The sequence below is a fragment of the Amblyomma mixtum genome, chromosome 3 (genome assembly GCF_055824585.1).
Source record: "Amblyomma mixtum isolate Tamu chromosome 3, ASM5582458v1, whole genome shotgun sequence".
Classification (NCBI taxonomy): Eukaryota; Metazoa; Arthropoda; class Arachnida; order Ixodida; family Ixodidae; genus Amblyomma; species Amblyomma mixtum.
This window is the reverse complement of record NC_143014.1, coordinates 229445363-229458718: the sequence shown is the minus strand read 5'-3', so window position 1 is coordinate 229458718 and position 13356 is coordinate 229445363.

Below are 13356 nucleotides of genomic sequence, written 5' to 3'. Positions count from 1 at the left end.
TAGAGGCGAAGATTAACATCTTAACCACACATCAGTGACACAAGCAGCAACACTGCGCTTAATGCTTTCGCCTCACCGCACTTTAGGTCAACAAAGTGCCCCCCAGAGTTTTTGGATTCTATAGAGGGTGCACGAAACAACGCGATAAACCAAAGCCATTTTATCGTGCATGGCATACAGGATGGCGCCACAGGGAGACACCGGGACAAGTATCAGACTGCAGCTTTCACTTGAGTATTTTTTTAAAAAAGCAAACCGCTCCAAATTACGGAGGGTGCGGAAAGGGCAGGAATGCGGGCGTTGTCATGCAGCGCTGTCAATACGGGTTCCCGTTTCGGAAGCATCTCAGTCAGTGGAGTTAGGCAGCTGTTAAGATCGTCTTCCTTGACTTCACTGTCAGAATAAGAGAGAAGCGAGACAGTCGACAACGGCGGGGCCCCAGCCGTTCTTGTGAGAAATAGAGAAGTCCTATTCGCGAAGGCGTAACGCCCACTGAGCTCGCCGACCTGAAGGATTTCGTCCTTAGAGATCGGGCCAAAAGTTGTGGGCAGCGAAGACGACAGCGAAACATTCCATTTCTGTCAATGGGTCGTCGCGTTCTGATTTCTTGCACTTTAGTGCGGTTTACGTAAGATACAACATGATGAATGAGGACCGCCCACGACCAAGGCGCTGGCGTCGCTGTGAACATGTGTGCGAGTGGAAGGATCGGAGTGGGGCAAACAAGGCCAGAAACTAGCAAGAAGTTAAGTTGGCAGTAGAGTTACACACAGTTGTGGATCGCAGAAACCCAGTGTCTTTATGCAGGAGGCGAGTCAGCAAATGAGCAATTCGTGTTAAGCCTTGGAAAAAGCGAGAATAAGAACATATATCCTAAAACCTCCTTAAATTCTTCAAACTTCGTGGTTCGGAAAAGTCGTGCACTGCAGCACCCTTTTCTGGGTCGGCCCAAATACCGTCCTGGTCGACGAGGGATGCAAGAATAAGAGTATGCCGAACAGTGAAATAACTCTTTTGGGTGTTGTTAGACTGCCTGTTGAACGCAGTCCAGCACACGACTAAGGCGTTCATTATGTTTGCGAAATGCCTTCACACAAATGATTGCGTCATCCAAGTAACACATGCATACCAACCTCTTAAGGATATGCAAGCTCGTGTCTGTAACTATAGTCGACACCACATTTAACGGCCGCAGTTATAGCGAACGCTCGCTTATCGCGATCATGTGCTGCTTGCCATGAAAATTGCGATTGAAAAATGGCAATTTGCCTTAGATGCAGCGAAGAATTGCTGTCGCACAACTCGGTTACAGCGGACGAGGAGACGCCCTAAAAAGTCGCCTCTGAAGTTGAAAAACTCACGCTTCCAGCAAGCGTGGAGATAGAAGAGCATCTTTCAGCCGTAGCGGCACCGTCTGGAAAGAAGATAAGGACAAAAAAAAAAGTGAAAAACACTGAGGCAGCGTATGAGTATTGAGCGTTAGCAAAATCGTACGAATGTTGCGTCATGAGCTATCTTCACTATACTCGGTATAAATTGTCCATGATATCCGGATATCTACATTTTTATACAAACGTATACAGCGGAAGCCAAATCGTGTGACACCACTTGGAATGTCCCATGTCAATTAGTTTGGCCGTGATGAACGTTTGAAATTTCAAGACCACCAGGGTCGTCGGTGCGAATCCCTATGATAAGCTACTCTGATTCGAATAGAAATCTTACGCTCCGTAACGCGCTGAATTGTTTGATATCACTCCAAACATTCTGCACCAATAAGGTGGTCCATAATCTGTGTACCAATGGTACCACCCACTGGTTCCACTAAAATGACCTCGTGTTTAATTCTAACGCGACATTGAGTAATGAGATTCTTCCATCTAACGCTCTAGAGGTAATAGAAAGGCGCCATTCAAATATAACTAACGCCGGACAAGCGTGAACCGATGAGCTACAAGTCATTGCCTGCGTGTGCGGCGGCTCTGGAAAGGCATCCGAAGGGGAAGAAGGGCGTTGTGTGCGGAGAGGGGCAGCGTCGAAAGCGAGGCTACTGCGCATGGTCGCTGATCAGGGAACTTAAGCTATCGGAGAAGTTTGAGCGCCTTCCTGGCCGCGCTGTGTCACGCGACGCCTGCATAGTGGGCTCCACCGTTCGTGCACGTGCAGGCATGTCCACACAGCAGACGGGGCAGCTGATATACTCTCGCCGCATGTACTCTGTGATACCTCAGTCACTGCACGGTCCCAGGAGTTATCGATCGCGCTGTCGAAAACAGACGTGCTTAGATTCACGCAGCATTGCTGCAACGCGCTTTTCATGCATGCTGATGAACAACTACGTTCGTGCGGACTACAACATCGGACTACAAAATTTCTGGAACCCTTCACTACCGCGTCCCTCATAGCCTGCGTTGCTTCGGGGCGTTAAACCCCAATAAACCAAACCAAACTACACCGCACAGCGGCGCTCTGATGAAGCCACTACATGCAAAGTACGAGCACTCGCCTACCGTCAGGAATCTGGTTAATCTGACCGACCCGCTACCACCTTCCGCGGGCGCTTCAGTCACGATTAGTTGCACCTTCTCCATATAACAGATTGCTGACAGGAAGTAGTTTGCCAACAATATCATGCCTGCTGTGGAAAACCTGGAAAAGGTCCTAATAGTCTGCTTTGAATAGACACCCATGACTACCGGCACTCACCTATGGGGGAGAAACGTGGAGGCTAACAAAGTGGGTTCAGCTTAAGTTAAGGATAACGCAGCGAGCTATGGAAAGAAAAATGATAGGTGTAACGTTAAGAGATCGGAAGGGGGCGGAGTGGGCGAGGTAACAAACGCGGGTTAATGATATCCTAGTTGAAACCAAGAGGAAGAAATGGGCTTGGGCAGGGCATGTAATGCGAAGGCAAGATAACGGCTGGTCCTCATTCCAGGAGAAGGCAAACGTAGAAGGGGACGGCAGAAAGTTAGGTGGGCGGATGAGATTAAGAAGTTTGCGGGGATACAGTAGCCGCAACTGGTAAAGGACATTGTTAATTGGAAAGACATGGGAGAGGCCTTTGCCCTGCAGTGGGTGTAGTCAGGCTGATGACGATGATGACGCAGTTTAAAAGAAGTAAACACCAATTTTGCGTGACTTAGTATTTCCGGCTGTAATGAGCGTACTCTCTTGCTAGAAATATCGAATGCAACGAACGCAATCAATGTCGCCGTCAGGTTCGTTATAAGTTGCTCGAGTGTGGGTCGAATAAGGCCGGAGCATTGTAGATAGAGCGGCGATATGGAGAGGTGAAATTCGGCGGCTCAAATCCTCAAGAATATCCGGAATTTTTTATTTCTTTTCTTTTGTTTTGCTCCACTTTTTCCTTTATTTTGCCTCTCAATTTGTAATACTCGTCCCAATGTTTGCATCGTGTTTTGAAATGGCCGTAAGACACCATAGAGGCGAGAACAAATCTTGAGAAAAGGATTCATAAGGAGCACAGTAGAAGTACGGTGACCAAATTAGAAAGCCATTAGGTACTCATTAGGCGAAGACACCAGAAATTCAGGAAAAAGGTATAAGATCCTGATGTCACTAGCCACTAGAGTTTCTAAAGAGAGTCATTCGATATATTCTTAAGGGAAACCAAAGGGTGACATCAAATGTGTAAAGTCATTCAGGTGTGAAATGCTGTGTCCGTCCGACAGATGCACTGCGATCACCCATTATCGAGACCACAGGTTCAGTGAATTAGTCACTGTGTCATAAATGCCCAGAAGAGGGCCAACATTTTTTTTCGTGAAGGCATTTAACCGACAGTCGACAGAAAACCTTGATGAGTTGTCTTCCTTTCAACCAAGATAACTGGGGCAGCCCATGGGCTTGACTCCGGTATAACTCTAGCGTTTTCTGGACCTGGTCATTGATCAGTCGCCGCTCGGCTGCGTACACTCGATATAGCTTTTGAAAGGTAGGGATAACGTTACAGGCGATCGTAAGCTGTATTATCGCGGCGGCTCCGGAAGTCGCAAACGCACCATGAAGGCCATGCAGGCTTCACACTCGAGGAACACAAGCGGGAGAAAGCGATGGCACCTAAAGAACAGCCGCAGTAGGTGGCCAGTGCCTGAGGGCAGCATCCACCATCTATAAGCAGTTCTTGAATGTGATAGGACTTTCCTGAAAGCTATTTCACGTTTTCGCCTAGAGTCGACGAAAAAAAGACAGCGCATTTTTTACAGTGAAAGGACTTGGAAAGCTGTTGCATACTTTTCTCTTCAGAGATACTAGGGAAGTGCCATTCATGATCTGAGAGAACCTGCTATATGCGCGCCACCCCATTTTTAATTCTACTTATTTCCCTCTCACGAACCGGATCAGCGGTCACTACCTACCTTCCCTAAGTAGACATATTCTCTTACTACTTCCAACACCTCGCTACCAACTGCGAACTGCCGTTCCCTTGCTAGACTGTTGAACAATACTTTTTGTTTTCTGCATGTTATATTTTAGACCCAGCGCTCAGCTCTTCCACTCTAGCTCATTGATCATAGTTTGCCGTTCAATGAGCTATACAGGGAGGACAGAACAAATGTAGTTTTTGCATGGATCTCAAATGTATTAATGAAACAAGACGGTTTACCTTATAACCGCAAATTTAGCCGGGCACGATAAACACGCGTTGGCAAACGGTTGCTCGTCTCGTGGTGACTTCCTACGTGTGCAAATTTTCAGGGAGCTGATATAGTTTGGGAATGCTGTGCTCCGTCATGGAAGCTTAAGAGCTCGTTGTCTGGGCTTTTACAATCGTATCTGCATGCACGCCAGGCAAATTAGTTTCTTAAGCCTCCTGGAAGCCGGTTTTGGCGGCTTCAAACCCCAGATTTCCGATTTAACGAGATGTTTTTATGAATTTAATGGGAGTATAGAGCCGGGCCGAAGCTGCGAAATTCAGTAGATGTCTGAATTACTTCTTCGAATGTCAATCAGTCAATCTTTTATTCCTTAACACAGCTGTTAGAAGAAGCCAAGTGAAAATGTCTTCATAAGGTGCTTTTCTTCTGCAGTCGGTGCTGCAAGGTGAGCACTAAGGGGCCCCCAGTTCGAGAAATTTTTTGCTGTTACTGCGACCTCAAGCATGACGAAGCGTACCTGGAAACTACTCTGCACAGCCGCTTATTTTATCGAGCCAAACTACGAAAGGGCAAGCGGCACGTCGTGCTTCTTCGCTTTTGACATATGGAGCCACGGAAATAAGGGCTTTCACTTTCAGCCGCTATCTACACACAAAAACTCAATCCCGAGCATCCCTCCCTCTCGTACCCCAGGTGTAGAGCGCACGCGAACTTATCAATACGCAGACGAAATCCAAGCAGTAAACATAAATACCGACGGGCAGCTAGAAGAAGACGCACCCGGCGCAGCCGATGTGATTCGCGAGCTAACGTAGACCACTTAAGCAGCAAGCTGACCACGGGAACCAGCGCAGCCAATGGGCGCAGTGCAACAGACATGGTGCTGTCACAACCATACAGATGGCGTTTGTCAGCTGAACATGCGAAGTTTTGCTGAGAAGGAGCTCTAAAATCCGGCTTCAACAAGTGTGACGTAACAGCCTCTCCTCAATTCTTTCCTCTCCATAATAAAGGGGATCTTTCTGTTGCTTAACCATGTTATGTGCACTAGAAGATATACACGCGTGCATCGGTCGGAACAGGTTTACACTGCGCACGAAATTGGCGTCGGTGTACTGCGGTGTAGCCGCGTTGATACTGGATTTCGCTGCGGGTGTTCACACCAGAGCGCGCTCGGCCACTGAAAATCCGTCGAGCGAGGGCGAGGAGGAGTGGCTCTTGCGAGGAGATAGTGCTTTTATTGCGAAAGCAATGCTACGCTCATGAACGGCCTTTCGCGTAGCGGCGGCCGGTAGCCACGTTTGACCTGTATAATGACCTATGACGTCACGCCATGCCTAGTGATGTAATAGCGTCACGTCATACAAGAGTACGGGAGGGGCTACCATGTCGAATCGCCGCGCAGCGGCGGCGGGTAGCCCCACGTGACATTTAGAATGACCTCTGACGTCATGCCATGCCTAGTGAAGTCATAGCGTGACGTCATACCAGGGTGCGAGATGGGCTACCAAGTCGAGTCGTAGCGCAGCGGCGGCCGGTAGCCACGCGTGACCTGTAGACGTGGCGCACTGCGTTCCTTCTTTAGACGCGGCGCGCCACGTTCCTTCCGTTAGAGGCTCTGCGCTCGCTTTCCCAAACTAATAGGCTTAGCTAAAGCTAAGCCCTCGCCAATTTTTTCGTACAAGCTTTGCAAAGCCGGCGATGCGACAAGGCGGAGAGAACCGCGGGCCTGGCACCACTCTTCTATAGAGATACATGGTGTACGCTACATTGCACCTTTCTAACGCATCGCGCGAATTGCCCAAATAGGCAATCGTTCGAAAGCCGACGATGCCGTAGACCTTATGCAGCACTACGGGCGCGGAGACTGAAGCAAGGATCGTTTCGTGCAAACGCCGCTAATTTAGAGGTTACGGTTACCAACGAAACTGGTAACCATCACACACATCTATCTGTGTACTCGTTTGCGGATCCTACTGCTCGTTTTGCGGACGAGCTTAAACTAGTGAAAAATCCGTCCTTTCCATTGCTCACAAAGCCCTTCAATTGATGACGAATATTCGCAATTCACACGACCTTGAATCAGCGAGGCTAGGACATCACTTATACAATTTGTTGATCGATTTGTGAGAGGATTTCTTTTGGTCCTCTTTACGCCCAGTACAGCTTAGCTGAGCAGCCAAAAGTGTGGTGTCCTCTGTTACCTCTTTAAGGGCTAGTGGTTAATTCTGCATGGTCACTATTGTGATTACGCTGGTAATGAAATATATAATATAAAAATTCACTTCGTTTTTCCTTCCAAAATTAGCTGGATAGAGTTGGATAGAGATAGAGATACAGCTGGATAGAGATAAATCTTCATGGATATACGAATATTTTCACGACGACATTAATATGAAGAAGCTTTCAAAAATAAAAAAAATCTTGCGATTGCTATCTGTAGTGCGTGCGAAAGGTATATGCGCTTTTTTCTTAAGTTAAATAAGCGCTAGCTAACATCTTGAAGCGAGGTTCTTTTGTAATCTAACACCTGTTTTCATGTTCTCCGTCATGCTAACTGCCCTGGGCGCGTCAACGGAAACTGCTCTCAACTTCTGATGTTTCGAAGCTCCTGCAGAGACTCTTCTTTGAAAGAACAGGAGGCCGAAGAAAAATAATTTCTCGCGCGCACTCGTTCTCCGACGCCAACCAATGAACCAACCCTCCTCCAGCACTCGATGATTCGAACACAGACACTACGCCGAGGATTCCTTCTTTCACGATAGTAGTCATGCACTGTGCCCTTTTCAAGATCGCTCCGAGTGGCCCGCACACTGCATCGGTTCCACAACAGTGAATATTGGCTCCATTGTGTTGGCGTCGCACTGCCGAGCAAGGATTGGACTCCTGCGGGGGGAACTGCGTCTACAGCGCACCATCTGTGATGTGGTCATCTGGGCGGCCACCGCTCGCGGACCTCCGTCACGGCTTCGTCGGCTCTATCCGACGTTGCAACAGGAAGCGCGGAGAAGAAAGCTACGGATATGGCCCTTGCCACCGGGATTCGAGTGGACGGCACAGGAGAGCACACGAGACCGCCCAATCTTGCAGTTCCGTCAGCCGTCCGCCCATCGACCATCGCGGGACTCTGACATCTGTGGCTCCTCTGGTATGTTTTCTGATGACATTAGCGCCAAGGAATTACCAAATTTATGTCATATATCGGTGCAGCTACACTACAAGCTTGCCATTGGTTTAAAGCTGCAATGCAGTGGTTTTTCAGTTCGTTTGCCCGCATTCCAAACAAACAAAATTAAAAATATATCAGTTGATGTTTGCAATTATTAGTAATGAGTGGTTACGGGCGTTGCTCGTACATGAGTGGAATTTTCTTGGGACTTTAACAAAGTTTATTTCTCCTCTTTGTGAACAACGCCTTCTCTGAAGAACGCTGCATCCGGCCGTATTCAGTGGCACTCGGAGGCTGCATGGTTTACAGCACTGTGGCGGAGAAAAAACGACACGAGTTCAGAATAGCTGTAGCTGACCACGCATTTGACGCTAATGACATCGCCACCAATGCTCTTCTGCAGAGCTTAGTGTTAACCTCTGTGCATCGCTCCGGGCATTTCCATCAGTACTTCAGGTATTATTTTTCTCTACCCATAATGAGCAGAAACGTCGCTCTATCTGTTGTCATCTACTCGCGGCACTTGTGTGAACGAGCCTGACCGCCGTCAGCGGTTAAAAATGAAATCGCGCCCGGGATGTTCCTCACAAGAAATGACATGCACCCTGCCAGCCTAAAGCTATCAATCCTATGCTTACCACGTACGAGTACGAGCACCCGCGCAGGTCGCAGCAGAGGACGCCATGGTGATAATCCCAAAACTCTCATCCACACAGAATCAAGAAGTGCCACCAATATACGTGCGATTCGGAAGAGTATACGCAAAAAATTTTTTATTCAGGTTTCGAAGGTTCAGCGTAAATTAAGAACCAGAATGTGTACAACATTGTGCACGCAGTTTTTTTTTTTTTAAACAATATCGTTTTGGTGTCGTCTGCACTCGCTGGATAGCTCCTCTTTCCTCAGCGCGAGACTGATCGCGCCTACATCTTGGCTCGATTTGAAGTAATCCTCTGCCCGGTTGCCTTGTAGTGCTTCGATTGAACAGGATGGAAGGAATTTTGGAAATTCATCTGCTTTTGCGCCCTAGCCGGGAGCGGCAAAGGATGCCGTGTACCAGCAGTCCGTTGGTAGATGTGCCCCTGGAGATACACCTCACATTCAAGTGCGAAAATTGAGCGGTGTGTTTCTTTGCCTTAAAGGCTTAAAGGAGAAACGCAATTAAAGGATTTAAAGCCTACAATGGAGTCCATCCGTCCGTCACACTACAGATGTCAGTCATCCCGATGACGTCCTCAGTCGTGTGCTATGGCCTAACCATCACTGAATTCGTTGTTGCGTAGTATGTCAGAACCATTAATTAGGAATTAGTCATTATTAATACTAGTTATTATTAATTGCTCTTTATTTCGGTAATTAGTGATGAGTAATTGTTAAATATTTACTACGTGGTAATTAGTTTCTGATTAATGATCATACATTTATGGGTAATTCGGTCACCACATGGTTGGTGGCGCTTGCGTCGCTCCTTACTGCGCATGACTTCGGCGCCTTCATGGCACCACTAACAAACAGCATTAAACCAGCGACAGAAGCAGCGTAAGTGGCGCAGAAAGGCTTTTGGCCTCGCGCACTTTAGGTCGTCAAGTTGCCCTCTTGAATTTTTGAAACGTGCAAAAAGATCTAAAAAAAAATCGCGCTTGTGCATGATATCGAGGAACCTGACAAAAAGTGGACCACAGGACGTCGAGGAGCACCAGTTGAAGTGTAGTGCAATCAGCCGTCGTCCTCATATTCGAAACTCGGAGTACGGTAGGATTGACTCGTCCCACGCGAGCCTTGGAGAGAGAAGGCAACGTCGGGAGTGTGTGACAATAAGCTCCAATGATTATCTGATAACGGAAACAGACATTTTGCAAATAATCAATGATCAACGACAAAACGTTCTGTAAACCCTTAACAATGATTCAAGCGTAATGAGTGATGCTGACGCTGATGAAGAAAATGCAATGGGCACTTTTTGCTCAATTTACTTGCCTGTGTGTCTGAATGCCTGCCGTTGCTTCGTACTGCTTATTTGAAAACAAAAACTGACGCAATAAGACGAGGCTGCTTTTAATTTTTTTTTAGCGTAGTGTTGATCCTGATGACATAGTTTCTGGCATGCGAGGTTGCATGGAGCTGTACGACAAAAGGACCAATTACAAACGCTTCATCTTTCTGCGCTATAGAAAATCGTGTGAATTATCGACTAGCTTCAACAATCATCCCGCTTAGTTATATTTATGGGATGGTCTGTGTCGCATCATAAGACCGTTAGTTAATTTCTCTCCTCTGTGGATATTTCCCAGAGCATATTCTACCGGCTGGGTTAGGGGAATAAAATGGGCGGCACTCTCTTTTTTTCCAACGTTTATCGCTTTATTACCCTAGAACAAGCTTTTGTAGCCATTCAACCGCATTATAATTTATGCTTTGCTGCGGAGCCCTTCACCACTGCGTCACTCATAGCCTGAGCCGCTCAGGGACGTTAAACCTTAATAAACCAATAAACTCTAAACCGTGTATTTGGTAAACCGAAAGTGCTGATATCGTTGTGGTCGGAAGCGCTGCACTAGACGGCATCCCTTTGCGCGTCTTTTGCTGGCAACGGCTCAGGCTCGGCTTAGCGGCGAACGTCGAGCCGGAGGTCTGCCTTTCGTCTCCGGAGCATCCACATGCATCGCTGTTGTTGACGGAGAAAAACTGACTGCGCACGTAACCACTACCACTGCGACTACCACCACACATCTGGCCCGGTTGTGCAGCGATCAGCAAGACGTGCCCGAGTCGGTAGCCTGGTTCCGGACGGTGCTGGCGGCATTGCTGCTGCTGCTTTTCGCCACGCAGATTGAGTGAGTTGCAGTTTCAGAGACGCCTCCGCATCGTTCCTTACAAGGAAGTAGAGCTTAGTGGCGAGAAAACCCTGTAACTCAGATTTTTTAATCATGAAGCAATCGTGAGGCTGTGCGCAGGCGGGCCCGTTTTGAGGCAGCGTGTAATATCTAGTAAACTTCACAGTTGATGGCTGCACTTGTTCCGTCTGCATTTTTTTCTTTATTCTTTCTAAAGCCGCGCTTCCCGTCTTTTGACTGTTGATAATTACGAGAAGGTGAAACTGAACTCCGTGTAGCCTCCGCGTTCTCGCAAGCCCTGAGTGTGAGCTCACCTTAGTGCGAATGGGCTTACTGCCCATTCGCTCTGAATAGCTGACGCGTATAGTGCACGCAGTACATTGCGGCCACAATACGCCAAGCTGTCCCGCAGGCAGAGGGTACCACGGCGCTTGTACGTTTCTAGTAGAGCGCAGCTTTTATGTGCCCGGTCCTGCGTTCCGCCGCCACCTGCAAGGTGGCTGCCACGCTAAGAGCCCGGCGGGTAGCTATAAGCGTAACACACCTTCCAAGTGGCGTGTTACCTAAACACACACACCACCGCAGGTTGCGTGGCTATAGATGTGCGCTCGAACTTCGCATTACCGACTCTCGTAATCGTCTCTGTATTTTGTTTGTATTTAAACTAAATATATCAAACCGAGGACGCTGAGCTGTTTCTGCCAACCACCATAGAACCATAATGTCCATGTGATACCTGAGCATATGTGGTTTTAAATAGGCCCATACAGCCAAAAAAAGATATTTTATTTTGTTAGGTCGCTAAATTCGACTCATCCAAAGGTGTGCATACGGCATGCCAAACAAACTACTCTGTAAAAGCTCAATCGTAATCAGTTCGGCGTTTTGGATGAGTTCCACCATTCGCAGCCTGCCACTGTTCATGCACATCAATATGACCCACTGCTGGCTAGTAGGGAGCAGAAAGTGGAGGGATCTGGATTAATTAGGACCCCTCGAGGTTCGCTAACGTGCACTGACACTGCACACCTTAACGAATTCTTTGCTATTCCCCTCCATTTAAATTGAGTGGAACAGGCGCGATGAATACTTAGAAGTGACAGATAGACAGCACCACATGGCGAACGTGCACTGATATACTTGATATGCAAATTAAAGGATTGATACCAAGCAGAAATACCAGCAACTTCTAGTTTTTATTAATATTCGAGAAGTTGCTTTTCACTTACCTCTGAAAATTAGTTATATATGTAAGAAATCACCGGTATGCAAAAACAAGGTACTCGATAGCGATGAAAGCAAAATGTTCGACTGGAGGCCTATTGCTTTAGAATCCAGAATTTTGGTTGGAGGCTCCGCTTCATGTTGACGTGTTGCATCATAATAAAGCCCGTTATTTTGACCCCTAGACGGCAACGTCTGCATCGGGGACCACTGCTGGAAAGGTCACGGATGGTTTCCTCTTTATTAAAACCCGTGTAATGGAACCGGTTGCAAACACCAAAACTGCGTTTGGAACCGGTTCCGTTGACCTTATATTGTGTGGATGAGTCATAGCTAGAATAATCGAGTACCTTTCGCTATATGATTGTAAGGGGTTACAATAATTCGATTAAGGAATCCTCCTAAATCCTCCCTCAAATCCACACTAATCAACATGAGTCCATTTTCTGGGTGGGCCTAGGTCCAAAATTTTGGGGGCCTTCTGGAATTTTGGGAGATCAGCCAACTGATAAATTGGAGGGATCTTCATGTTTTAAATCTGGAGGTGCCCCATATTTGGTCCACTAGTGGTCACGTGGTGCGATGGCGTTACGACCCTGTCAGTCGCATTCATAGATGGCAGGATGTCATACCACTACTTTCTCAGTCGTGCTGCAGTTAAACGATGCGTCACTGCTCCGTCAAGGGGTTGTTTCAAACATGCACTGCTGGCATTTGTGAGACCTATGTTGCTCTTCCCGACTTCCCCTAAAGGGGCTCTATAAGGTGCTCTCAATAAGTTCGTGCTGGGAGGTTAAACAATGATGCTTCTCTAATAACGTCCAGGAAGAATTTTCTAATGCTTTTTGTAGATGATGAGCTATCCTTTGTCAGAGTTTGAGTAACCTAGTCTTGGCGCCATTTCCTTTCCTGTAGTCACTTTTTGCCCGCACTCGGGGCCACCGCTGTCTGCCGACGCACGCGGGAATTCCCCTGGAGCGGAGGTTCCTGACTCGCTGGAGCTCTATGGCCACGGCCATGATAGCTGCGTGGCGTGTGAAAGAGGTTTCACAGCGAACCAATATTAAAGCCCCCGCTGATGACGTAACAAGCACAAAATGAGGCGTTGCGCGCTGATTGGGGCGAAAAGTTTTGAAAATGAATTATGAATTACCAGCTCCCTCGTGCAGTATTGTAGTTGACAATCGCAATGCTATTGCGGTAAAAGCGAAATGCCGCTTCCAGGGAACATGTCACGGTTTCTGTAATCCGTGTAACTAGAATGTAGTGTTTAGTCTTAGGCAGCTTTTCCTGCATAAACGGTTCTGTGTCAAAATGCCAAAACGGAGGCGTCTGTCTATTGACGCCCTCGCCATCCAGGAGCACCAACCTCCAGCCACGTCTCCATCCCACCTCTCTCCTCAGGGGGCTCCAGAGGGGCCATCCACCACCGACGCAACTGTACCCTCCAGAGCCGTCACCCAAAACCGGCCCGCCTACAGCCGCCTTTCACAACCTAATAGAAGCG